The sequence below is a fragment of the Bos taurus genome, chromosome 8 (genome assembly GCF_002263795.3).
Source record: "Bos taurus isolate L1 Dominette 01449 registration number 42190680 breed Hereford chromosome 8, ARS-UCD2.0, whole genome shotgun sequence".
Taxonomy (NCBI): domain Eukaryota; kingdom Metazoa; phylum Chordata; class Mammalia; order Artiodactyla; family Bovidae; genus Bos; species Bos taurus.
In genome coordinates this window covers 19,139,925-19,167,906 of record NC_037335.1, presented here as the reverse complement: position 1 = coordinate 19,167,906, position 27,982 = coordinate 19,139,925, and the positions used below count along the sequence as shown (strand labels likewise).

Sequence of the window (27,982 nt, the reverse complement as noted above, 5' to 3'; positions counted from 1 at the left end):
TTGAGCATCAAGGAAAGATAAATGTGTCTTCTATTATGCAGGTATGGAAATATATTTTGTAAATAACTTTTTTAAATAAGAAAAAAATCAAACCTTTGTAGTATACTAAGCACATTGTAAATGTGTTAATTCTCCATCTCTTGTAACCACTTAAGGACAGCCATCTTTTGGAAGGATGATTTTTGAGGGATTTGTTTTTAAACTCTGTAAAACTTTTTTTTTTTTTTTTGCTTGAATTTGAGGTTAAACTTTTAGTAATAAATCAGAGACTATAAGTGCATACAAATTTTTTATGTGTCCTGATGTTTCAGTTATTTATTGCTCTGTAACAAATGGCCCTAAATTTTCTTGTGTAAATAATAATAATTATTTTACTCAAAAATTTCATCTTGGACAGGAGTCAGTGGAAGCAAATCATGTCATTTCACAAGGTGTCACTTAGGCCAGCTCAACTGCTGCAGACTGAAATCACATGAAGACTGTCCTGTTTACACTTTTGTGGTTGATTTTGGTAGTCCGCTCGGATCTCAGCTGAAGCCCTCGGTCAGAACATCCACATATGGCTGCTCTGTATCCTCATAGACCGTTAGCTGGTTTCCAGGAGCTACCATTCTGCAAAACCAGGTGGACGCTGCTAATTAGTTATCTCGTGCTATGTAAATACCTCCAAACTTAGTGGACTGAAACTACAACACGTTACCTCGCAGTTTCTTTGGGTCAGGAATCTGAACATATTTTAACAAAGTGTTAAACAGTGCTGTGTGAGAGTGTTTCACAGGCTATAACTCAGGTGTTAACTTGGGTTTTAGCCTTCCTAAGTTTGGGGAAATTAGCCAAGATGGTATGCTCAGGCACTCTCGCCCACGTTTTGCTAATAAAGACTAACAGCTGAGCTCGCTGGTAGCACTGCGCATGCGCGTCACAAGGTACTCGCTTGGTCACGGCCTGCTTTGTACTGTAGGCCTGTATGCGCCCCACCTGAGAAGCAGCAGCATTACTGCTGCGTCAGGGCTGTGTCTGTTCAGTCATCCGGGAGAGGAGAGAATATAGCGTGTCTACTGCGTCACCCGGGATAGAGGCTGTGCTTGGCTGCCGTGCCAGCCAGGAGAGAATAAATGTATCTGCAGTTCCTACATCTCCTCGAGTCTCCTTCCGGCCTTAGTTCGTGCCTTGCCTACCCTGGTGTCAGCGCACCGTGTGAACAGCAAGACAATTGGCCTTGGCGTCAGGGACAGGATCAGCAATAAACTAAGGTTTGATTGGACACATTTCGTTCTAAACTTGCTCACTAGGTTGTTGGCACAATTGTTTCTAATAGGCTGTTGGACTGAAGGCAGTTGTTTCCCACTGGCTGTTGGCCAAAAGTCATCCTCGGTTCTTCAGTATGTGAGCCTCTGCAACTCGGTAACGTGCTCCAGCAATGTGTGCCTGCTGAGCAGGCAGTAGAGAGAAAGTCCAGTAAGAGAGAAATCAGTCTTCATTCCCATTATCTCATGACCATTAGGAATTCCTTTCTGAAAATAAGTATGATTATCAGTATCTTAAATATGAAGAAGAGAACGTTAGGAAATATTTGAGGATAAAATAGAAGACTTAAAAAAATATCTATTATTTTTCAGATTCTTTTCCATTATAGGCTATTATAAGATATTGAATAATGTTTTATATATGGTAGTATATATGTGTTAATACCAAATTTCAAATTTATCCCTCCCCCACCTGTTCCATTTAGTAACCATTAGTTTGTTTTCTATGTCTGTGAATCTATTTCTGTTTTGTAAACAAGTTCATTAGTATGATATTTTTAGATTCTGCATATAAGTGATACCATATGATATTCATCTTTGTCTGACTTCACTTACTGTGAAAATCTCTAGGCCTATCTATGTTGCTGCAAACGGCAGTATTTCATTCTCTTCTATGGCTTAGTGATATTCCATGTGAATAACATCATGTTTTCTTTATCCATTCATATGTTGATGGACATTTAGGTTGCTTTCATATCTTGACTATTATAAATAGTGCTATTGTAAACATTGGAGTGCATGTATCTTCTTAAATCAGTTTGCATCTTTTCCAGATATATGCTCACAAGTGGGATTGCTGGATCATATGGCAACTCTATTTTTAAAGGAAACTCCCTACTGTTCTCCATAGTGGTTGTACCAATTTACATTCTGACCAACAGTATAGGAGGGTTCCCTTTTCTCAGCACCTTCTCCAGAATTTATTGTAGACTTTTTAATCATGGCCATTCTGACCAATGTGAGCTGATTCCACATTTTCGTTCTGATTTACATTTTTCTTATAATTAGAGGCATTGAGCAATTTCTCATGTACCTCTTGGCCATCTATATGTCTTTTTTGGAGAAATGTCTGTTTAGATATTCTATTTTTGATTAGTTTGTTTGTTCTTTTGTTATTGATCTGTATGAGCTGTTTATATATTTTGAAAATTAAGCCCCTATTGGTCACATCATTTGCAAATATTTTCACCCATTTTGTAGATTGTCTTTTGTTTTGTTTATGGTTTCCTTTTGTATACAAAAGCTTGTGAGTTTATGTCCCATTTGTTTATTTGTGCTTTTATTTCTTTTGCCTTAGGAAACTGACCTATGAAACTACTGGTATGATTTCTATCAGAGAATGTTTTGCCTATGTTCTCTTATAGGAGTTTTATGGTGTCATGTCTTATACTTAACTCTTCGATGCGTTTTTAGTTTATTTCTATATATGGTGTGTGGACCTGTTCTAACTTCATTGATACATGTGTGGCTGTCCAACTTTCCCAACACCACTTGCTGAAGAGACTGTCTTTTCTCCTTTGTGCATTCTTGTATTCTTTGTAAAAGATTAACTGACCATTAATCTTGTGTGAACATATTTCTGGGCTGTCTGTTCTGTTCCATTGATCCACATCTTTTGTGTGTGCACCAAGACCATGCTGTTCTCCTTACTATAGCTTTGTAGTATTATCTGCAGTCTGGACGTGTTATGCCTCCAGCTTTGGCTTTTTTCTCTCAGGATTGCTGTGTCAATTTGGGGTCTTCTGTGGTTCCATATACATTTTAGAATTATTTGTTTGAGTTTTGTGAAAAATGTCATGGGTAAATTGATAGAGATTGCATTAAACCTGAGGAGAAGGTAATGGCACCCCACTCCAGTACTCTTGCCTGGAAAATCCCATGGACGGAGGAGCCTGGTGCACTACAGTCCATGGGGTCGCTAAGAGTCAGACACGACTGAGTAACTTCACTTTCACTTTTCACTTTCCTGCATTGGAGAAGGAAATGGCAACCCACTCCAGTGTTCTTGCCTGGAGAATCCCAGGGATGGGGAAGCCCGGTGGGCTGCCATCTATGGGGTCGCACAGAATCGGACACGACTGAAGTGACTTAGCAGCAACTAAACTTTGCTTTGAGTAGTATGGCCATTTTGACAATGTTAATTTTTCCAATGCAAGAACGTGGATTATCTTTCCATTTCTTTGAATCATCTTCAACTTCCTTTATTCATATTTTATAGTTTTCAGCATATGCCTTTCACCTCCTTGGGCAGGTTTATTTCAAAGTATTTTATTTTTTTTATACAATTTTAAGAGTTTTTTGTTTAACTTTCTCTTTTTGATATTTAATTGTTTAGTCTAAAGAAATGCACCCAATTTATATATGTTAATCTTGTATCCAGCTACCTTGCTGAATTTACCAATTCCAGTAGCTTTTGCATGGAGACTTTAGGGTTTTCTGTATATAGTATTATGTCATGTGCATGAAGTTTTACCTCTTTCCTTTCCATTTCAATACCTTTTATTTCTTTTTCTTTAAAAAAAAAAAAGTGGAGTATAGTTGCTTTACAATATTCTGTTATTTTCTGCTGTACAGCAAAGTGAATCAACTATACATATAGCCCCTCTTTTTTGTATTTCCTTCCCCCTTACATCACCAAAGAGCAGTGAGTAGAGTTCCCTGTGGTATACAATAGGTTCTCATTAGTTATCTATCTTATACATAGTAGTATGTATATGTCAATCCTAATTTCCCCATTCATCCTGCCTCCCTGTCTCTGTTCCGCTTGGTGTCCGTATGTCTGTTCTCTATGTCTGTACCTCTGTTTCTGCTTTGCAAATAGGTTCATCGCTACCATTTTTCTAGATTCCATATATATATATATATATATATATATATGTTAATATGCGGTATTTGTTTTACTCTTTCTGACTTACTTCACTCTATATGAGTCTCTCAGTCCATGTGTATCTCTGTAAATGGCACGATTTTGTTCCTTTTTATGGCTGAGTAATATCTCATTGCATACATGTACCACATCTTTATTTGTTCCTCTGTTGATCATTCTTATCTGATTGCTGTGGTTAGGACTCCCAATACTATGTTAATTAGGAGTGTTGAGGGTGGGTATTCTTGTCTTGCTCCAGACTTTAGTGGGAAGGCTTTCAGCTTTTTATTGTTGAGTATTATGTTGTCTCTGAATTTGTCATAAATACCTTATATTATTATGTATGTCCCCTCTGTACCTTTTTGGTAAGAGTTTTTATCATGACTAAATGTTGAATTTGATCAAATACTTTTTCTGCATCTGTTGAGATGATCATGAGTTTCTTTGTCTTTTCTGTTGCTGATGTTGTATATTACATCACATGTTGGGCCATCCTTAAAACCCTGGGATGAATACAACTTGCTTATGGTATATGATCCTTTTTATGTATTGTTAGATCTGGTTTGCTAATATTTTGTTAAGGATTTTTGCATCTATATTCATCAAATATGTTATCCTGTAGTTTTATTTTTTGGTAGTCTCTTTATCTGGTTTTAGTATCAGGTTGATAGTGGCTTCATAGATTAACTTTGGAAGTTTTCCCTATGGAAGACCCTTTAAATTTGCCAGGTCTAAGGTAAAGAAATGACTGATAAACTTCCTGTCCTTGAAGACCTAATAATCTCACACTTCGTAATGAGAAACTCAGATACTAGAATTTTTTAAAGAGAGAGCAACAAAATGAAACTGAGGAGAAGGAGTAAGATACAAAAACAAAAGTGCAGAAAGATGGAGAAATGTGGAGAGGAGACTCAGCTCTTGAGAGAGTCTTGTTCCACATTATTATCCCTTACATGGTCAATGTACCAGATGTTATAGATCCACACAAAACTCATCAATTGTGCTCTTAGCTTTGCCCCCACCAAAAAAAAATCATGGATTGAAATTAACATTCCAGTTTTATGAACTGAGTCTAGAAGCATAAAATACTTTAGTGAATACTAGCTGTAAAGAAAGCTGTGCTACACTGAGGTTTAATATCATCTCCCTACACATCAGTTCAATTCCGTTCAGTCACTCAGTCGTGTCCGACTCTTTGCAACCCCATGAATCACAGCACGCCAGGCCTCCCTGTCCATCACCAACTCCCAGAGTTCACTCAGACTCCCGTCCATCGAGTCAGTGATGCCATCCAGCCATCTCATCCTCTGTCGTCCCCTTTTCCTCCTGCCCTCAATCCCTCCCAGCATCAGAGTCTTTTCCAATGAGTCAACTCTTTGCATGAGGTGGCCAAAGTACTGGAGTTTCAGCTTTAGCATCATTCCTTCCAAAGAAATCCCAGGGCTGATCTCCTTCAGAATGGACTGGTTGGATCTCCTTGCAGTCCAAGTGACTCTCAAGAGTCTTCTCCAACACCACAGTTCAAAAGCATCAATTCTTCGGTGCTCAGCCTTCTTCAGTCCAACTCTCACATCCTTACATGACCACAGGAAAAACCATCACCTAACAAGCACACACATACATTAACCCAGAATTTGTACTGCTAAATCTTTACTTAGGAGAAATAAAAATTTATGTTCATACAAAAAATATGTATATTTATAGATATTTCATTCATAATTGCCTCAAATTGGAAATAATGAAAATGTGCTTTAATTGGTGAATGAACAAACTGTGGTAAATTCTTACCATAGAAAAATCATATGGCGATTAGAAGGAGCAAACTGCAATAATTGCATGAACTCAAATGGCATATTCCAAGGGAAAGAAATCAGATTCAAATAGCTATATGCTTTCTATCTTGTCTGACTGTATGGTTTGTAGGACCCAGTGCAAAATGGAAATATGGAGCCTATTGTTCACAGAGTTAAGACTTTCTGTACAATTACAGTAGAGCAGTAAACCAAGCACAGAGCCTTCTAAGTATGGGGTCCTGTACGACCGCCTTAGTCAGAATCCCTTGAATCTGGCACTGACTATTTCATTTCATTATTATGACATTCTCAAAAGGCACATTTTCAGGAAAGAAAGAAGATCAGTTGCTGTCAGGGACTAGAGTGAAAGGGAGGAGTTCACTACAAAGAACATAAGGGAATTCACGAGGATGATCAGACTGCCCTCTGTCTTGCTAAGCATGGTGGCTACAAAATTATATGTGTATGTCAAAATTTATAGAACTGGCCACTAAAAAAGGAAAATTTTTTCTATGTAAATAATATAAATCTGACTTTTAAAAACCTGCATATATAAAAAGAGTGTATGTTAACATTTTATTGAATAATTCCAGAGAAATATGCTCATGCTTATGAACATCATACAACTCAAAGAAACAAACTATAATGGAAAGATCAGGGATAATGAGCTGGGTTGAATATCATCTTGGCTTTTTACTAGCAGGATGAAATAACTTCTGTCATTTAACCTCTTCGAGTCACAATTTCATTATCTCTAAAATCAGATGGCAATAAGGATCATCAAACTTACAGGAGGCTTATAAGGATCAAATAAAATAATACATGTAAAAATATTTTTCAAAACTGTGATACTGAAGCATTTTCAAACCAGCAGTGGTAATAAAAGCACAAACTTAATACCGTCTTTTTTCCCACAGATTTATTGTGTCATTCATGGTGCACAGCACTCATTCAGAAAAGACAATCAATCACAAATTCACCTTAGCAGTGTCCTATAGAGATGTAACTTAATATATAACACATTTGAAACCTGGAGAGAATTACTTGTTTTCACAGTCAGAGGGATACAGTGTTGGGGAAGAATCGATTTTCTACCTGGAGAACTGTATTACTCGAAGTAGGGAGTATTTTCCTCTATAAGGCTAAAATGAATGTACAAAGCAATATCATTCTCCTTTATTTTTAAATGTCATTGTCTAATTTTGACAGGTTTGGAAAGCTTCAAGTAGTATAAATAGTGTGACTAAACAACGTGCTAAGTTGCTTCGGTCATGTCCTCCTCTGTGACCCCATGGACTATAGGCTGCTAGGCTCCTCTGTCCATGGGATTCTCCAGGCATGAGTACTGGAGTGGGTTGCCATTTCCTTCTCCAGGGGATCTTCCTGACCCAGGGATTGAACAAGTATTTCTTACATATCCTGTATTAGCAGGCAGGTTCTTTACCACTAGGTAAAGGAGAAGGCAATGGCACCCTACTCCAGCACTCTTGCCTGGAAAATCCCATGGACGGAGGAGCCTGGTGGGCCGCAGTCCATGGGGTTGCTAAGAGTCGGACACGACTGAGCGACTTCACTTTCACTTTTCACTTTCATGCACTGGAGAAGGAAATGTCAACCCACTCCAGTGTTCTTGCCTGGAGAATCCCAGAGACGGGGGAGCCTCGTGGGCTGCCATCTATGGGGTCACACAGAGTCGGACACAACTGAAGCGACTTAGCAAAGACTAAACAATAATTGATTATAAATGTATACAAGGATTAAATAGTTAAAATTTGCACAGTTGATACAATTCTTGAGATACTTTTCAAGAAATGTAACTGGATACATAATAACAAGTGTAAATACTGCAAATATGCAGCTTAACAATTATTATATTGGAAATTTTCTAACTAGACCTATGACTTATATACTTTTAACTTGGAAGAGGAAAAGAGCTGAGTTCTGAGTTGCTTTATGTCCCCTTTGTGCCTGATAATGTAATTTCCATATAGCACCTTATCACACTGCAATATAAGTGGTTTATTTAGTACATATTGATAACTGTCTGGTGTATGAACTGATCATTGCAGGGTATGAGCCTTGTTTATTTGCTTTTCAGCCATAATACCTTTCCTAAAACATTGTATTCGTATAATGATTTTTGCTTTCACAGTAAGGAAAACCTGGTATAATGACGTTGGCAAAGTGGCAAATTGGATAGGGTGCTGACTCGTGCCAAAATACTGTTATAACTCTGTTTTCTTATTAGATATGCAACATTGGTTATGAGATTTAACCTTTGTTGAGTCCCTGTTTTCTGAACAATTCAGTGCCAAGAAAAATACTTGACTTGCAGCAATCTCTGAGTAAATATCAAGTACTTTCCCTAACACATCATGATAGACTACTTCACAGAAGTGATAAAATGGTCAAGTATAATAATGGATGTGAAATACAAAAATACTTTTTTTTGAATGTAAAGCTCTATTCCCAGATGGAAAGAGAGAAAGACTATTAGCCTCTTGAGAAAAAAAGGCCTTGACCACTAACACAACTTCTGTTACTAACCAGCTAAATTACCTTGGATAAGCTTTATACTATCTCTGGGTTTTTACTATAAAATAAAGTGTTCTAAATTTAGTTCTAATTTCTGAAATATTTGCTCCAATTAAAAAAGCTAAATACACATTTTATATAATGCTATTTGCCTCTATTTGAAAATATACAACTGGACACTTAACTAGAAAATTCAAGATTAGTGAAATATAAAGTGCTTCAGAGATTCCATTTTCAAACATATTCAAATTTTGCTATAGTATACCAACAAATGATTTTGTGGCATTAAACCATTTTGATTCTTTTAGCATATGATAAAGTAACACAGATTTTGTTATGTTTTAGTTTTAGTTAAAAAAAAAAAAATGCATGGTGCTGAAAGAGAAATATACCAAGAAAACTGTTTTGTTGCTGTTGTTGCATATGGGTTTTCATCTTTTTGTTATTGTTGGTGATATTGACAGTTTGTTCATATGTTTGTTTTTTCATTCTTCTGTTGATGTTACAGGATTGGTATTTTTGTCTCAACTATATTATAGAATTCATTAAAGCTGGATCATGGGTTATATATATATTTCAAATCTCCACACCAGCTAGACAGTGTCTTACACTTAGTAGTTGCTTAACAGATGTGCATAGGTTTATGGATTCAACTCTGATGTCAGTGCAATTAATCATACTTTTTTGAATATTGATCCATGATTAGGTTCAGATAAAGGACAGGCTAGACAACAAACTCCTTAAATTTCACTGTGGAATTTAAAAACAAACTGCTTCAAATTATTTGAGATTATAATGAGCTATAATCAATTATAGTTATTCATTGTTGGACATCTAGGTCTATTATACAGTCCAGTGTAAGTGTAATTGTCTTATTATAATGATACAAAGAGAACTTCATAGAGATAAGACTAATGCATCTTCCCTAGACAATTACAGCCTTTTGTCCATTAGCCAGAATGAAGTAAGCTCTGTTTCCATCAGTCACAGCTTCTGACTCTGAAAGAGTGAGGGGGAAGGGGAGAACAAGATCTGATGCTCATGAGTAATTCCATTTGTCCCTTCTTTGGCTGGGCTCCAGTACCTAAGAGAAGGAAAAACTCATTGTGAATTGTGTCCTTTGTACTTCGTAATCAATTACACTTTACTGATAATAATGTCTTGCTTTTGCCTGAGACTTAGTGACCAATTACCTTCTATAAGTGATCTTTGCCACATGGAAGCCCTCATTTTGGGTACCTTAATTAACTTTCCAAGGACTTATAATCTGACTTAATCAGTTTATGTGATTCTTTAAAATTGCACAGTCAGTATCATCTCATTTCATTAATTTGGCTTAATTATTACACTTGCTACTTAGAAATTTTAGATTAATGTTAACTGAACCGAGGGACTTAGATTCTTTTCACTATCATTTCAGTTTGTTCATATAATCTTAAATAAAACTTAAATTTGCCCAATGTTAATAAAATGTTCAAACTTCCAATGTCATTAGCATCTAGAGTAGTTATTAAAAACAAGTTGATTTCAGAAAATGCCTTCTACGCATTTATAAATTGTCTTGAGTAACTGATTTTTGATAATAACCATGAATTAAAACATTGCACAGTGAAATGCATAAGAACATACTTTTAAGAACAGGCCGTTCACACTTTGGAGTATCAGGGCAAAGGCTTTGCTGGCTTATAGTAATACAAATGTCCAGATTGCAGTTCAAGACATGACCTTTATTATGCATAAATATTTTTTTCTTTGTGAGAAGTAACTTTGCACATAAAATTTTATGCGATTTTCAGGCTTTTTTTGACTACAATAAATCTTTTACTGAATACCCTTTATACTAGGATGGTGAACACAAGTGAGTAAGTCAGAAAATAGTTTGACTTAGCAAATCTGTAAAGTTATTACATGATAAGGAGGAATTTATGTATTCTGTAATCTAGCCTGGATAAGAGAGTGTGATTTGTTCCATCTAAATGATTTGTTTAATCTCCATTCTCAAGATGTATTCTGATTTAAAAATATTCCCACTTTTTTCCTAATCTTTGGGATGTAACCTAGGGAAAGAACATGGACTTGTGTTTTAGATGGTTATTTAAATGCTGCCTCCAATTTCCAGACCTTGATAAGTAATTAAGTCTTTCTGAGCTACAATTACTTCATTTGTAAGAAGAATATAGAATATAAACTCCACAGCATTATCATCAGAAGAGTGATGGCATATGTAATATGCCCAACACAGTACCATGTATATATATATATATAGTCAATACCCAATAAATGTCACTTCCTTTAGCTGTGGTTTCTTGTCTATGTCCTTTTGTTGTTCATAGCTCAGTCATGTCCACCTCTTTGCAACCTCACGGACAGCAGTACACCAGGCTCTCCTGTTCTTCACTGTCTCCCAGAGTTTGCACAAACTCATGGCCATTCGGTTGGTGATGCCATCCAACCATCTCATCCTCTGTTGCCCTCTTCTCCTGCCTTCAACCTTTCCCAGCATCAGGGTCTTTTCCAATGAGTTGAACTGTGGTGCTGGAGAAGACTCTTGAGAGTCCCTTGGACAGAGTGGAGATCAAACCAGTCTGTGTCCTAGTTTTACTGATCTATTCACATAATACTATTGTATAAGTTTTGCAAATTATTACAAATTACTTTTATGTCAGTTGGCTGAAAAAAGTAGGAGTTACCATCCTTATTATTTCTGGAATGATTCTAATCCTTTTAGCTATAAAAATAAAAAGAAATGACTATTATAATTCTTAGCTGAAAGTATGTCAGACACTTTGAGATGTTCAAGCATCTGTAATCTGGATCTATTAGAAAGATTTTAGTCTTTTTCCCACTTTCCTTTGGCCTTCACTGTACACTTAAAGAATTAGAGTCACTACCAGTTGTAGAAAAATATTAAAAGGGCAAAAACAGTCCTAGCTCTGGAAGCATTCATCCTTCTGACTATTGATAATAGAGTCCCAAATTGCCTGGCAGTAGGAAGTTGATTTTTTCAATAAGCAGATCAAGCATGTGAGAAGTTTAATGGGAAGTCTCTTAGATTCAATATTTGAAGAATGGAGAGGAAGAGAAGAGGTGGGAGAGAAGGGAGCAGACCAGGCAAAGGGAGAAGTTGGATAACAATTTATTTCAGTGGGAATATCAGATGACCCCACAGGAGTTGTAGCTGTTCCATGGGCTGAGGTGACTGGTTCTTTGTATGCATGTAATGCTCAGTCTTGGATACAAAATATTTGATAAGGGATGTAATCTAGAACAAGGGAGCACTCCTAAATTGAAGTGGTAGCCCGAGAAGGGTGGGGAACTGGAAACTGTGAACTGTCTTCTGGTAACACTGCCAGCAGCTCAGAAATAAATCCTTGACAATTGAAGGGGGATCAGTGTGGCACACCTTGTTGGCTTTTGAGACTTTTAACTTGTATGATGATTTACTCATTCTCAATCCCTCAATATATGTACATAACAACCTTCAGTCGTTTCTTCTACTTGTCTCTGCTGGCTCATCAGTTGAGAATTACCAGACTCCTATGAGTCCTGATTTACTGTCTGCTCAGAGTTTAGGTCTGTTTCATCTCCCAAGAGATAACTGAGTTCTTCATTTTGTGAGAGATCCTAAGTTAGGTTTTGCCCGAAACATTTCAGTCATGCAACCACCCATGCTTCAACAAAATAACAAAGTAGATTATGTTTTTCTCTGTCCTCATATCTGTCTACTAAATGTGTGTGTGGAGAAAGAAAAATTGAAGATAAATCTTTCACCAGGTTGTGTTTATCCATATGAGTAGGTAACAGTTCCAGGTGGTAGGTGCAGATATGGTTGTTTTATTCAGTGTGACAGATAGTTCAAATCTAGTATATATTAGTTCCTAGAGAAGGGGAGCGTTTTCCTTTTCCACAGCAGGATAGATATTGAAATTTTTATCCTTGGTGACAGTTGCTTCTTTGACTCATAGTCATAGGTGTGAATAATAATTATCAATGTATTATCATCCCTTCTGGAATTTTTGCCATTTGCAAGTACCTATTTATTTTCTTTTTCTGTACTCTTTAAACCACAGGAATGGACTCAAAAATAAAACCCCAATCTAAAATGGATAAAATAAAGAATTTCCTCATGCATGTGTGATCTGTAAGAACCCTATCTGTGGAAAGGGCTAACAGGTCTCATTAAGGGTGTACACTAGGGAAGATGAGGAAAAAGCAAATAAATGAAAGTGTAACTGGATAACAGAGGTCTGTAGTACCTTTCTAATTTGCCTTCAGTTTTCGAGCACTAGGGGACTACTGTTTTCTTTCCAATTGGCCTGAGAACACTGTAAACAAATAGGATTGTTTCAGTATAGAACAATTTTTTTCTCATTATGTAACAAGGTTTTTTTTTTTTTTTTCCATTATATAATTAGTTCCCATTATAGAACAAGTTCATTTGAATTTTTGTACAAGTCAAAATTTTCTCACATAAATTACATTTCTGGGGGGAACTGTTCAACTGAACATTTTCTGGATAGTACCCTTTCTCCTTGTAACATCACAACACTGATCTGATGTTATCCTTATCCTGTATTTTTCTAATCGGTACTATACTGTGAAAATAATAAGAAAACAGAGTGTCTAAGCATAACAAGTGGGAGAATACTATATCCAACAAGGATGCTCTCTTGTGGGGCTTTTTTAGTTCAGAAAAATACAGTGATCCCTGCAGTGTGGTTTGATATTTGAGGTCCTTGGTGTTTCTTTATTGCATGGTGTCTTTCAGCTTCAAGTTGGATAGGCCATTTGGATCTTTCATAGAAAATATGGCAAGATCATAGAATTTTTCTTTAAAAGTGCCTGATGAACTTTCTAAATCTTGACAAATCATGGAAACAATGTTGCATTGTGCCATATGACAAATCTATTTCATTATGGAATATTAAAGAAAACTTACTAACTATAAGGAAAATTGTTCAGCTTATGAATGAAACTTCATTCTACATCTTGTGATGTGAGTTTTTTCCCCTATTTTTGGCAATTACATTACTGTGCCAGAAATATTTTGTTTTCAGTTCTGTTGGTATCTTCTGATACTCTTCATTTTCTTTTTATGGCTTTTTAATTATTTCATTAATTTCACCTATCAGCATGAAGGATAATGCTCATTCAGAGAACGACATTTCTCCATTTGGCAAATTATTGCTATAGAGGGTATTGTGGGTTTGATGCTGAACTTGATAAAATATCCTATTTAAACATTCAAATTTGAGATTCACATAGTCTTTATATATGAGAACATTTCCTAGTAAGTATCATTTAGGAGGTCTTAACTTACCATATTTTATAGCAATCAGAATTAACAATGAAGAAAATAATTAGGAAGACTGGGATAGGAGAGACTGGTGAGTGTTCAGCTGAAACACAAAGTAGAAATAACTCAATTTATGGCTCTGTGTCGAAATCGCGCTTACAAGTCACCACGGGGAGAAATAGAACATGTGCTGCAGATGCATGTGATAACTGATGAAACACTGAATTTATTGTCTGTTTGGAGAGGAGTCACAAATAAAAATTCAAATATGTTATGCCTGGCAGAGAGGGTGACATCTACAAGTCAATTCAGTGAAACAAAGGACTCTGAAACTCTCCCATTTTTGAATTATCAGGTCAGCTTAATTCCATGGAGACTTGTCATTTCTGTGAGAAATGAAACCCAGCTGATGTTATTGCTAGATACAATCAATTCACTGCATACCATGAAGGCAAAGAACCATATTCTCCAGGGAAGAGATTAGTGGTTTTCTTCTTTTGGAGGAAAAATAAAACAATTTGAAAGTGACTTTTTGAGCAGAAAGAAAATGCAAGGACCGCCCAGGAAAAATAATAGGTTGAACTTAGTAAAGGGGAATGGGATTTACCAGACCCAATGAAAATTCCTGCAGTCACATTTAGGAAGAACTTTGGCCAAAGTGGATGGACAGATGGAGCTATTCCCCCTATGTCCCCTTCAAAAGGAAAGTAAAACAAATACTAATGTGTGACCATTCTTTTCTTAGTTTTGGTAAATAATTAACCAGTTCACAAATAATAGACAAAACTATATGTTAGGGATATAACCTCCCTAGGTTGGGAAGATCCCCTGGAGAGAAGGGCATGACAACCCACTCCAGTATTCTAGCCTGGAGAATCATAACTAAACCACGTGAAAGGTATCCTAATTCTTCTTTAGGTACCGGAGACTTCTCCAGAGAATGTAAATGATAGAAAAGAAAACCAACCTGGAAATTACAAGTTCTGAATTTTAAAACACTTAGAGCCTATTTAGAGCCTTTTTTTTTTTTTTTTTGGTTAGTCTATTCAAGGTTTTTCAATTTTGTTTTCCTTTCAAAGAATCGGCTTAGTTTTGTCAATCTTTTCTACTATCCTCTTGTCTGTTCCATTTCTTCCTACTCTAATCTTTATTTTTCCTAACTTCTGCTTCCTATGGGGTTAGTTTGTTCTTGTTTTTCTAGTTCCTTGGGATGTAAAGTTAGGAGTTCTTTATGCAAGATTTTTTTTTCCCCTTGATGTGTGTTATTATAAGCATTCTTATATATATAAGAATATATATAATATATATATATTTATATATATATATAATATATATATTTATATATATATAAATTTATATATATATATAAAAAGTTAGAACTACTTTTGCTGTTTTAGTATTTTGTGTCTTTTTTTTTTTTTTCATTTCTGTCAAGATTTTTTTTAATCCCCTTTGATTTCTTCTTTGATTCATTGTACAGGAATATATTTTTAATTCTCATATATTTCTCGATTTTCCAGCCTTCCTCTATTTATTGGTTTCTAGTATCATACCACTGTGATCAGAAAAAGTACTTGATATGATTTATAATTATATTACTGAATTAAATTATATTACTGAATTCTAATTATATTACTAATTAAATTACTGAACATGTGTATCCTAGAAAATGTTCTATGTGTACTTGAGAAGAATATGTATTCTATTGCTGTTGGACATAATATTCTATATATGTCTGTTAGGTACATTTGGTCTCCAGTGTTCAAAGCCACTGTTTTCTTATTGATTCTTGTCTAGGTTATTTATTCAGTGTTGAGAATGGACATTAAAGTGCTCAACTATTTTTGTATTGCTTTTTTTTTCCCTTAAAGTTCTATTAGAATTTGATTTTAATATTTAAGTGCTCTGCTACTGGGTGATAAATAATTAGATTTGTTATATCTTCTTGACAGTTTGACTCTTTTGTCATTATATAATGACCTTCTTTCACTCTTTTGTCTGTATTTAGCTTAAAGTCTATTTTGTTTGTTATAAGTATAGCTATTCCTACTATCTTTTGGTTACCATTTATTTACAAGAAATATTTTTCATTCCTTCACTTTGAGTCTACCTAAGTACTTAAGTCTAAAATAATCCTCTTGTAGACAGTACACAATTCAATCTTGTTTTGTTTTTTGTTTGTTTTTAAATCCATTCAACTGCCTTATGTCTTTTGATTGAATAATTTAGTCCATTTACATTTAAAGTAATCATTGATAGATAAGAATTTCATGCTGCCATTTAGTTCATTGTTTTCTGATTGTTTTATAAATTCTTTGTTCCATGTTTAGTATCTTGCTGCCTTCCTTTCTGATTTGATATCTTTTGGGAGTAGTATGCTTTGACCTCTTTATCGTAATCTTGTGTGCAGCTACTATTGGATTTTGCCTTTGTTACCATGAGGTTTACATAAAATATCTTATATTGATAAAGTCCTGTTTTAAACTGATAACAATTAACTTTCATTTTCATTAAGTAAAACCTACCTTCATCCTCAAGTTAATGTTCTTATAAGCATGAAAACCCAATCACTGCTACAGACTCTAAAACACTGTCCCAAGTCCTCAAGAGCTTGACTTTACTGTACAACACTATGCCTGTAATCAACAACAGTGTGTTGTAGACTTAAAAATGTAAGAAGGTATATCCCAGGTAAAGTGTTTTTATCACAATAAAATGCTTTTTAAAAATTTAAAAAGAAGACAGCATGATTCCCCCTGACCCCCTTCTCCCTTTTTCTTTTATAAAAATAAGGTACAATACAGATGACCGAATTATTCACAAGAGTTTCAAGCCTGGAAAGCCAAGAAAGATTCTGTTTTCTAGGTAGAGACAATCTGCTGTTGTGTTCTTTGCTGTACAGTAGGTTAATGGTCTATGAATCAACTCATTAAGGAGCTCTGTTTAATGCTCTTGTTAAATCCAATATCAGTTTTACCCCTCAGCCTCAGGCCTTTTTTTTTTTGGCTTTTACATTTCACTTGGAAACCTATCTTCAGAGACATGTATGGTATAATGAGTAGTGCCAATGGAAGCAGGATCATCTCACAAATTCACTGTTATAATGATAATGTTTCCTGAAACTCTTAGGGACTGTTTAGTTTAGCACTGGTCAAGGAACCTCTGTCAATATTTAATCTGTATTGGCCTTTGGCTCAATTACAATGCATAAATGCTAATTATATCCCTCTTCCCCTGTCGAATGATTACTTCTTGTGACAAAATTCTATTGATACTTTTGTCCTGACCATGCAAAGTTTCAAAAATGCTAGGGTTTTTACTTTGATGTACTGTATTAGTTTTCTCATACAATGCATAAAACATTAAGTTATAACAGTTTTACCCTTTGTGAAACAGAGTTAACAGGTCCCATCACAGTGTCATGTTACCATATTTGCACTTACTCTGTGGAGCATCATTCTGTAAATGAAAAAAAGAAAAGCATCTTTTTATTGATGTGTTTAACATCCATATGAAATGTGACCTTGCGAAATACAACGTTCTTGGAAACATTGTTTTAGCAACAGCAAACTGAATGAACAGTTTCTGCTCTTGGAGTACTGAACACTTTGTCTATGGAAAAACCACCTAAATGTACAGGGAAAGTTCTTCCTATTATAAATACAATAACTTGATAATATTACAAGTTTTAAGATAGCAGAATGAGACAGTGATTCATTTCCTTTCAGTTCAGTTCAGTCGCTCAGTCATGTCCAACTCTTCGTGACCCCATGAATCACAGCACGCCAGGCCTCCCTGTCCACAACCAACTCCCAGAATTCACCCAGACCCACGTCCATCGAGTCAGTGATGCCATCCAGCCATCTCATCCTCTGTCGTCCCCTTCTCCTCCTGCCCCAATCCCTCCCAGCATCAGAGTCTTTTCCAATGAGACAACTCTTCGCATGAGGTGGCCAAAGTACTGGAGTTTCAGCTTTAGCATCATTCCTTCCAAAGAAATCCCAGGGCTGATCTCCTTCAGAATGGACTGGTTGGATCTCCTTGCAGTCCAAGGGACTCTCAAGAGTCTTCTCCAACACCACAGTTCAAAAGCATCAATTCTTTGGCGCTCAGCTTTCTTCACAGTCCAACTCTCACATCCATAAATGACCACAGGAAAAACCATAGCCTTGACTAGACGGACCTTTGTTGGCAAAGTAATGTCTCTGCTCTTCAATATGCTATCTAGGTTGGTCATAACTTTCCTTCCAAGGAGTAAGCGTCTTTTAATTTCGTGGCTGCAGTCACCATCTGCAGTGATTTTGCGGCTGCGACTGGAGCACTAAGCGCTGCGTCAGCGGCTGCGACTGGCACACTAAGCGTGGCGCAGAGGAGCTACCCCATGTCCGAGGTCAAGGGCAGAAGCCGGGAGGACCCCATGCCTGAAGGGCGGTGGCCAAGAGGCGTTACCCCACGTCCGAGGTCTGGGGCAGTGGCCGAGAGTTCCAGGCTGCGACAGCACAGGAACGGCTGAGAAGAGCTACCTAAGTCTGAGGTCAGGGGCGGCGGCCGGGAGGAGCTACCCTATGCCCAAGGCCAGGGGCGGCGGCCGGGAGGACCAACCCCACATCCAAGGTGCAGTGGCTACGTAGGCACAGGCAGGCCTAGAGGAGCTATCCCACGTTGAAGGTCAGGAAGGGCGGCGGTGAGGAGATACCCCTCATCCAAGGTAAGGGGCAGCGGCTGCACTTTGCTGGAGCAGCAAAGTGAAGAGATACCCCATGCCCAAGGTAAGAGAAACCCAAGTAAGATGGTAGGTGTTGCAAGAGGGCATCAGAGGGCAAACACACTGAAAACATACTCACAGAAAACTAGTCAATCTATTCACACTAGGACCACAGCCTTGTCTAACTCAATGAACCCAAGTAAGATGGTAGGTGTTGCAAGAGGGCATCAGAGGGCAAACACACTGAAACCATACTCACAGAAAACTAGTCAATCTATTCACACTAGGACCACAGCCTTGTCTAACTCAATGAAACTAAGCCATGCCCATGGGACAACCCAAGATGGGCGGGTCATGGTAGAGAGATCTGACAGAATGTGGTCCACTGGAGAAGGGAATGGCAAACCACTTTAGTATTCTTGCCTTGAGAACCCCATGAACAGTATGAAAAGACAAAATGATAGGATACTAAAAGAGGAACTCCCCAGGTCAGTAGGTGCCCAATATGCTACTGGAGATCAGTGGAGAAATAACTCCAGAAAGAATGAAGGGATGGAGCCAAAGCTAAAACAATACACAGCTGTGGCTGTGACTGGTGATAGAAGCAAGGTCCGATGCTGTAAAGAGCAATATTGCATAGGAACCTGGAATGTCAGGCAAGGCAAATTGGAAGTGGTCAAACAAGAGATGGCAAGAGTGAATGTCGACATTCTAGGAATCAGTGAACTGAAATGGACTGGAATGGGTGAATTTAACTCAGATGACCATTATATCTACTACTGAGGGCAGGAACCCCTCAGAAGAAATGGAGTAGCCATCATGGTCAACAAAAGAGTCCGAAATGCAGTACTTAGATGCAATCTCAAAAACGATAGAATGATCTCTGTTCGTTTTCAAGGCAAACCATTCAGTATCACAGTAATCCAAGTCTGTGCCCCAACCAGTAATGCTGAAGAAGCTGAAGTTGAACGGTTCTATGAAGACCTACAAGACCGTTTAGAACTAACACCCAAAAAAGATGTCCTTTTCATTATAGGGGACCGGAATGCAAAAGTAGGAAGTCAAAAAACACCTGGAGTAACAGGCAAATTTGGCCTTGGAATATGGAATGAAGCAGGGCAAAGACTAATAGAGTTTTGCCAAGAAAATGCGCTGGTCATAGCAAACACCCTTTTCTTTTCCTTTCAGAAATCATCAAAAGTTATAATAAAAAGAAAAGTGCGTACTATATTGAGATAAAATTATGGAGTGATAATATATGAAGTAGGGGAGGTAAATGTTCTGAGGTGAAATGGAGATAATAGACGATGCCTGAATCTGCAGATTTGGGGCAAAACCAGCTCCAATACTTTGGCCACATGATACGAAGGGCTGGCTCATTGGAAAAGACCCTGATGCTGGGAAGGATTGAGGGTAGGAGCACAAGAGGGCAACAGAGGATAAGATGGTTGGATGGCATCGTTGACTCATGGATTTGGGTTTGTGCATTCTCTGCAAGACAGTGAAGGACAGGGAAGCCTGGCATGCTGCAGTCCATGGAGTCTCAAAGAGTCGGACACGACTGAGCGACTGTGCAACAATAACAGTGTTTGCCTCTGCAAGTGAGAAGGATATCTTGCAGGGGAAACTATAAATTACTTGTTTGAAAATGCAGACAAAATTTACATAGTTTGATGCTGAAAGATTCCTGATGCACTGTTGCACCAAAGAGAAGTGTTGGAGCTTCAGCTTAATGAGAAATCAAATAATTGAGTGGAAGATTGACTCTAGACAACTAGCATCCCAGAAACTGCTAATCTCTATTCACTGTGGAAAGATAAAAGCTAAAATAAATCCCACTTGCACATGCCAACAAGATATGCAATATAGTACAAGCATACTTATACATAAAAACCTACATAAAAACCTTTTTTCATAGTTTTTCAGCATCAAGAAAAAATGAACAATTAAAAGCCACACTGGGATGCTTGGTAGGAAAAAAAGAGACACTATTGAACAAATAAAATTCCTTCCAAGCATATTAATGTTACAACCCAAATAATTTAATCAGCCAAAGAACACTGAGGGCACATGCAACAAATCTGGGAAAATACAGAAAAAGATAAAATATGAACTATCAGAGTTCAGAAAAAGTAGTAGATGGTGAAATAAAACTGTTCTAAAATTTTAAGTCATACTGAGTGAGAGTTGCTCAGTTGTATCTGACTCTTTGCAACCTTATGGACCGTAATCTGCCAGGCTCCTCTGTCCATGGAATTCTGCAGGCAAGAATACTTGAGTGGGTAGCCATTCCCTTCTCCAGGAGATCTTCTGGCCCCAGGGATCAAACCCAGGTCTCCTGTATTGCAGGCAGATTCTTTACCATCTGAGCTGCCAAGCCACTTGTAAGTCACACTGGAAACAATGTAAGAGAAACTCTGCAGTATAGTTGTTCTCCAGTTTGTTGGGTCACCCACTCGGGGGTACGGAATTTGATTTTATTGTGAGTCCACCCTTTCTACCCATCTTGTTGTGGTTCCTTCTTTATGTCTCTGGTTGTAGAAGATCTTTTCTGATAGATTCCAGTCTTTTTCATCAATAGTTGTTCTTCAGATAGTTGTGATTTTGGTGTGCTCATGAGAGGAGATGGAGAAGGAAATGGCAACCCACTCCAGTACTCTTGCCTGGAGAATCCCATGGACAGAGGAGCCTGGCAGGCTGCAGTCCATGGGGTTGCCAGAGTCGGACATGACTTAGCAACTAAACCCCCCCCCCCCACCACCACCACCACTGTGAGAGGAGGTGAGCTGAGGTTGTTTTTACTTAATTATCTTGGCTGCTCTCCTGACCATTTAGTTGGCATTTCCCTGGCTGCTAATGAAGTAGATGATCTTTTAACATGTTTATTGACAATCCTATTTTTTTTATGTGAATTTCTTAATGTACTTCATCGTCTATTTTTATCTTGGTTGTCTTATCTTTCCTGTTTTTATTTGAAATCATATATACGTTTAAAATTATGTTTTATGAATATCTTTTCTCAGACTATGGATTGGCCTTCCACTTTCTTGTATTATTTTTCATTGACAGAAATGATTTCAATTTAGTTTAATTGCTCAGTCTTTTTCCTTATATAATCTGTGCTCTGTATGCCTCTTATGAAGCATTTCCTACTCTGCAAGTACACTATCTTCAATACTTTAATTAAAAAATCACTTTGAATATCAATAACCTCAGATATGCAGATGACACCACCCTTATGGCAGAAAGTGAAGAGGAACTAAAAAGCCTCTTGATGAAAGTGAAAGTGGAGAGTGAAAAAGTTGGCTTAAAATTCAACATTCAGAAAACTAAGATCATGGCATCTGGTCTCATCAGTTCATGGGAAATAGATGGGGAAACAGTGGAAACAGTGTCAGACTTTATTTTTGGGGGGCTCCAAAATCACTGCAGATGGTGACTGCAGCCATGAAATTAAAAGACGCTTACTCCTTGGAAGGAAATTTATGACCAACCTAGATAGCATATTGAAGAGCAGAGACATTACTTTGCCAACAAAGGTCTGTCTAGTCAAGGCAATGGTTTTTCCAGTGGTCATGTATGGATGTGAGAGTTGGACTGTGAAGAAGGCTGAGCGCTGAAGAATTGATGCTTTTGAACTGGTGCTGGAGAAGACTCTTGAGAGTCCCTTGGACTGCAAGGAGATCCAACCAGTCCATTCTGAAGGAGATCAGCCCTGGGTGTTCTTTGGAGGGAATGATGCTGAAGCTGAAACTCCAGTACTTTGGCCACCTCATGCCAAGAGTTGACTCATTGGAAAAGACTCTGATGCTGGGAGGGATTGGGGGCAGGAGGAGAAGGGGACGACAGAGGATGAGATGGCTGGATGGCATCACTGACTCGATGGATGTGAGTTTGAGTGAACTCCGGGAGTTGGTGATGGACAGGGAGGCCTGGCGTGCTGCAATTCATGGGGTCGCGGAGAGTCGGACACGACTGAGTGACTGAACTGAACTGAACTGAATTTTAGATACACAGGAAATTGCATAGGTAGGACAGAGAGCTCTCTTGTACCCTTCATACTACTTTTCTAGCAGATCACATCTTATATACTCTGTACACAGCAACAGCAGGAAATTAACATTGGAACACTGTGTGTGAAAATTTTATCATCTTACCACAAGTTACTTCATGTTACCACCACCATAATCAAGACACAGAAATATTCCTTCACCACAAAGTTTTCTCTTAAAATACACATTCATAGTCACACCCTTGCCTCCCACCTACCATTCTTAACTCCAGGAAACCACTAATTTGTTCTCCATATGTATACTGTGTATTGAGAATGTTCTGTAAATGGAGTTGTATAGTAGATGACCTCTTTAAATTATTTTTTCAGTCAGCATAAATCCATCTGTGCTGCTTCATTGATCAACAGTTTGCTTTTTTTATTGCTGATAAGTACTTTTTATTACTTATTTTTATTAAAATATATTATTTTTATTCCATGCTGTGGGTGTAGTAGTATATTTAATTGTCAGTCAATTGTAGGTCACTTTGGTTGTTCCCATTTTTTAACAATTACAAATAAAACATGAACAATCATGTAGAGATTTTTGTGTGGATATAAGTGGCATTTATCTCTCTGATAAATGCCCAAGGATGCCAAGGGGAATGATTCTTGAATTTTATAATGAATGTATGTTTATATATATATATATATATATATATATAACTAAAATGTTTTCAAGAGTGACTGTAGCACTTTAAATTCCCACCAACAGAGATTCGGTTTTACTGCATCCTTGTTAGAATTTGGTATTTTAATATTTTTTATTTTTAGTTCTCCTGATAGATACCCTAGTCTTAGTTTACATTTTACTGATGGCTATGCATTGGAGAAGGAAATGGCAACCCACTCCAGTGTTCTTGCCTGGAGAATCCCAGGGACGGGGGAGGCTGGTGGGCTGCCGTCTCTGGGGTCGCACAGAGTCGGACACGACTGAAGTGACTTAGCAGCAGAAGCAGCAATGATTTGAATATCTTTTCATGTATTCATTTGTCATCTTTATATTCACCTTAATAATAAAGTGTATATTTATGTCTTTTCATTATGTATATTATCTATATATACCCTTATATCACATATAATTATATATGTAATAAATAATTGTATGTTTTAAATACATGTAAAACTGAGATTTGAGAGTGCTTTGTGTCTTCTTGATACATCTCTTTTGTTGTATGTGTGATATACAAATATCTCCCGTTAAACCGCAGCTTGTCCTTTCACCCTTTTCTTGAAGTCTGTAACAGAGCAACTGATCATTTTTATGTTTAATTTGCTGTGTTCTTATATTGTCCATGCTTTTGGTTCAGAGTTTCATAAGTTTTCATTGAGCCCTAAGTTACAAAAATTTCTCTTACATTTTGTTTTGTGTTTATATTTAGTTTATGATCTATTTTAAGTTAATTTTTATATATAGAAGATACAAGGTTTACATTGTTATTATTTTTCATATGATTTTTCCAAATGCTCAATAGCATTTATTGAAAAGGCTATTCTTCCTCCAACGAATTGCTTTTTTACTCTGTCAAAAATCACTTGACTGTACTTCTTTGAGTCATCTCTGGGTTAACTATTTGGTTCTATTGATTATGTGTTCCTGTGTCAGGAGCACATGGTCTCGGTTATTGTAGCTATCTAGAAAGACAATATTTAATGTAATGGTTCTTCCAATTTTATTATTTCTTTTTCTAAAGATTGTTGTTAGCTCTTCTAGGGCCCATGCCCTTCCTTGTATGTTTCAGAATTAGCATGTCTGTCTACAAAAACTTATGGGTGTTTTGATAGGAATTACATTAAGTTTTTGCATCAATTTGAAGAGACTGGCATCTTTATATTGTTGATTATCCCAGTCCATGAATATTTTTCTTATATAATTTTCTACAAAATTTTCTACTTAGTTACCTGCGTCATATGCGTAATAGTCCATTAATTTTCTGGTTACGCACAGCAAAAATCTGCACACCTGATTCTTTTTCGTTTATTATGGGAATCTATATCCTGTTTCCTTGCTTAATTTGTATGCCTCTGCATCCACACCATAAGCTTTTAATTCTCATAGCTTTTTCTTAAACTTTTGTATCTGGAAGAGTAAGTACCTTATCTTAGTTTTCTACAAAATAATCTTTACTATCCTTGGACATTTGATCTTCCTATAAATTTTAGAATTAATGTCTTGATTTCTATGAAATAAAAGACTGAAACTGAATTAAATTTATAGGTTAATTTGGGAGAATATCAGCATATTTATGACAAAGAGACTACCTAACCTTAGGCATGGTATATTTCTTTGATTATTGAGTCTTATTTAATGTCTCTCAATAAAGTTTTATTATTTTCATTAAGGTCTTTCACATAGTTTATTAGATTTATGGCTGGATATTTAAAATTCAGTTACTATTGTAAATGTCATTATTTAAAATTAAATTTCCTAGCTCTGAATTTGGTATGTGAAAATCTACTTCATTTTCAGATATTGATCTTATATCCAGCACTATTTAGAAATTCTCTTTAATTCTATTAGATAATTGAGGAATAAACAAGAGTAATAGGAAGTGGGAGATGGTTGGGGTATGTAGTGTTGAACAAGGGGTAGAATCTTAAACTCCTGTATTTTTCTTCTGCTTTTCTGTAATCACAGACAATACAGTCTAATTATGGTTTTCCTTTTGTTTTGGCCACTCAAACACCAAAACCAAATTTGTCTACCTCTCACAAATGTGTGGATTGAATGCATTTTGTGTTTTTCTTTTATCTGTTATCTTCATTCCATTTCTACTGTTACTTTTCGCTTAATCCCAGTTTTTATATACAATAATAATTGCTGAGATTTTTTCACATATTTCAAGAAACTAAGCAAGTTGTCAAAGATCACACCAACCAGTAAGTGGCAGAGTCAATAACAGAATCCAGAAGATTTGGTTTTGAGACTTGTGTTCAGTTATTGAACTGCTATTAAGCACCATGACATAGTTTTCAATATGACAGTGCATCATGTTTATCATTAATACTGTAATCAGTGGGGAGATACAACATATGTTTACAAGTAAAGATGTGGCAGGCTCAGTTTCTTCCTCATTGACTGTGCCATGAATGAACGTGATGGTCATCAACATGAACCAGAGTGAGAAATTTAGAAAATATCATAGTAATTCAAGCAATGCTTCTGATTCTGAATAGGCAGCTTCCATTAAGACGAAACAGTGAAGCCTCATTTATGTGATAGTTCTATGGCAGAATCAGTGATACTAAGAAATTAATTACACGTGAGGAATGAGAGATATGTAGGGGGTGAATGTGATTATTAGGTTTTGTGACATGAATGATCAGGTACATGATGAAATAGAAAAGAGAGAACACAGACTTTTGTGGATAATCAGAGACCAGTTATGAATAGGTTAAGCTAGGATGTGTGCAAAATTCAAGGTAGGAATATATAGTGCAGAGTTAGAAACATGGGTAAAAGCTGGAAATTGGGGAGGCTTAAATATATATATTCCAGTTATTCAGCATGTAGGTAGCAGTTATAATTTTGGGCTCAGATCCATTTCTTTTGTAAGAAATATAGAAACAGAAAACAAGTACAAGGACAGGCCAGAGTACATCCCAGCATCTTTGATAATTTTTTTGGCTATGCTGCGTTTTCATTGCTGCGTGTGAGCTTTCTCTAGTTGCAGTGTGTGGGCTTACTGCAGTAACTTCTCTTGCTGCAGAGCACAGGCTCTAGGGCATGCGGACTTCAGTAGTTGTTCACAGGCTCCAGAGTGAGGACCCAGTGGCACATGGGCTTAATTGATCTGCAGCATGTGGGATCTTCCCAAATGAGGGCTCAAACCAGTGTCCCCTATATTACAAGGCAAATTCTTAACCATTGGACGACCAGGGAAGCCCCATTTCAAAGATTTTTTAAATGATTTTCTAAACATCAGTGTCTTGGCTTTGTCAGTTTCCTATGCTATGCATTATACAAGTTTCTCCTCTCTCAGTTTATCATCTATGAATAATGACATTGAGAATAAAAATTCACTTTCACTAAGCACTTATTTGGGCCAGACTCTGACCTGTAAAGAATTTCTCATGCACTATGTCATTTAAACTTCCTAACAAGCTATTACTACAGTGTACACTGTCCACGGTATTTTCCAGGCAAGAATACTGGAGTGGATTGCCATTCCCTTCTCCACGGGATTTTCCTGACCCAGGTATTGAACCCAGGTCTCCTGCATTGCAGGAGGATTCTTGAGTTTGGTGAGGGTTAAATGTGATCAAGCATGTAAAGTATTTAGCTTAGTTCCAGGTGTTTATTTCAAATAAAAATTTGAGTTATTAATGTTATAGTTTTGCTATGTTATTTCTTTTGATTTCTGTGGATACTGACTGGCTAATTCTAATTATTCCTATATCACTGAAATTATAATTTAAAAATTATACATTTAACAAAAAGCATCATTTTTATGTCTATATTATATATGCACATATACAAATGTATTGCATCCATATATTTTGTTCTCCATATTTTCTACCTTTTTAATGAGAGCTCAATTTTCCATCTGTTCACTATCATATTAAATTTAAAGAGAGACAATTTGCCTGTGTACTGCTTCTTTCACTGTATCTTCATTTGACCTGAAAATCTATTATCAAAAGCTGTACAAATTGAATCATTAGACTGACTTTAACAGCATATTTTAGTTCAATTGCAGTATCTCCGTTGCCTCTGAAAGCAGTTAAATTGAAAAGAAATCATGCCTTCATATTTTATGAACATGTAGTTTCTTGTCAAACCAACATATTATCAACTTACTTCAAAGAGTGAAACCAAACTACCAGAACAGATTCATTTCTATCTTGAAGCCTCACTTCAGTAGTTTGGCTAGAGTTCTGATTTCCAAATGCCCCATAGAATGACCTCCAGTAGAGGTTACTCTGTTTCTTCCAGTGAATGGCTGTCCAGTGACACTGACAAAGAAATAACTTTCAGTAGTAGTCATCTTAGATACTGCAACAATGGGTATGTCCTTTGCCACTTTACAAGTACAAAGCAATGTTTATATACCAGTTACCTGAGGAACTGCTGAATTAGCCAGTTTTGTAAATTGTAAACATCCCAGCTTTATCTTTTAACATCTGTTTGACCTTGGATGGGGTCCTTAACTCTCTAAGCTTTAGTTCTGTCTTCAATAAAATAGGGTTAATAAATTGTACCTTCGACTTATAAGAATTATCTAAGTCAACCTTAACTCTCTAATACTTGATATATGCCAAGTCCTCCTTCATCTCCACTTAAATCCCTCAACATTTCAACATTCCTCTGAGTTTATCCCTTGTTTAAGATGATAGTTCTTATGACTTGGAAATTCCTTATCTGTGAGAGCATTTCATTGAGATACAGTCCTCTCTCTTCTACTAGCAGTCTTTGCACTCCTCTGTCC

At 36.8% G+C, this 27,982-nt stretch overlaps 1 long non-coding RNA gene across 1 annotated transcript in view; it reads left to right on the top strand.

Annotated features, from left to right (window-relative positions):
• The first annotated feature begins 968 nt into the window (after window positions 1-968).
• Window positions 969-27,982, top strand: part of LOC132346040 (uncharacterized) — a 107,291-nt gene continuing 80,277 nt past the window's right edge. Inside the window, exon 1 of the long non-coding RNA XR_009495760.1 lies at window positions 969-1,253. This is a non-coding gene — a long non-coding RNA (uncharacterized lncRNA). The remainder of the gene's footprint in view (window positions 1,254-27,982) is intronic.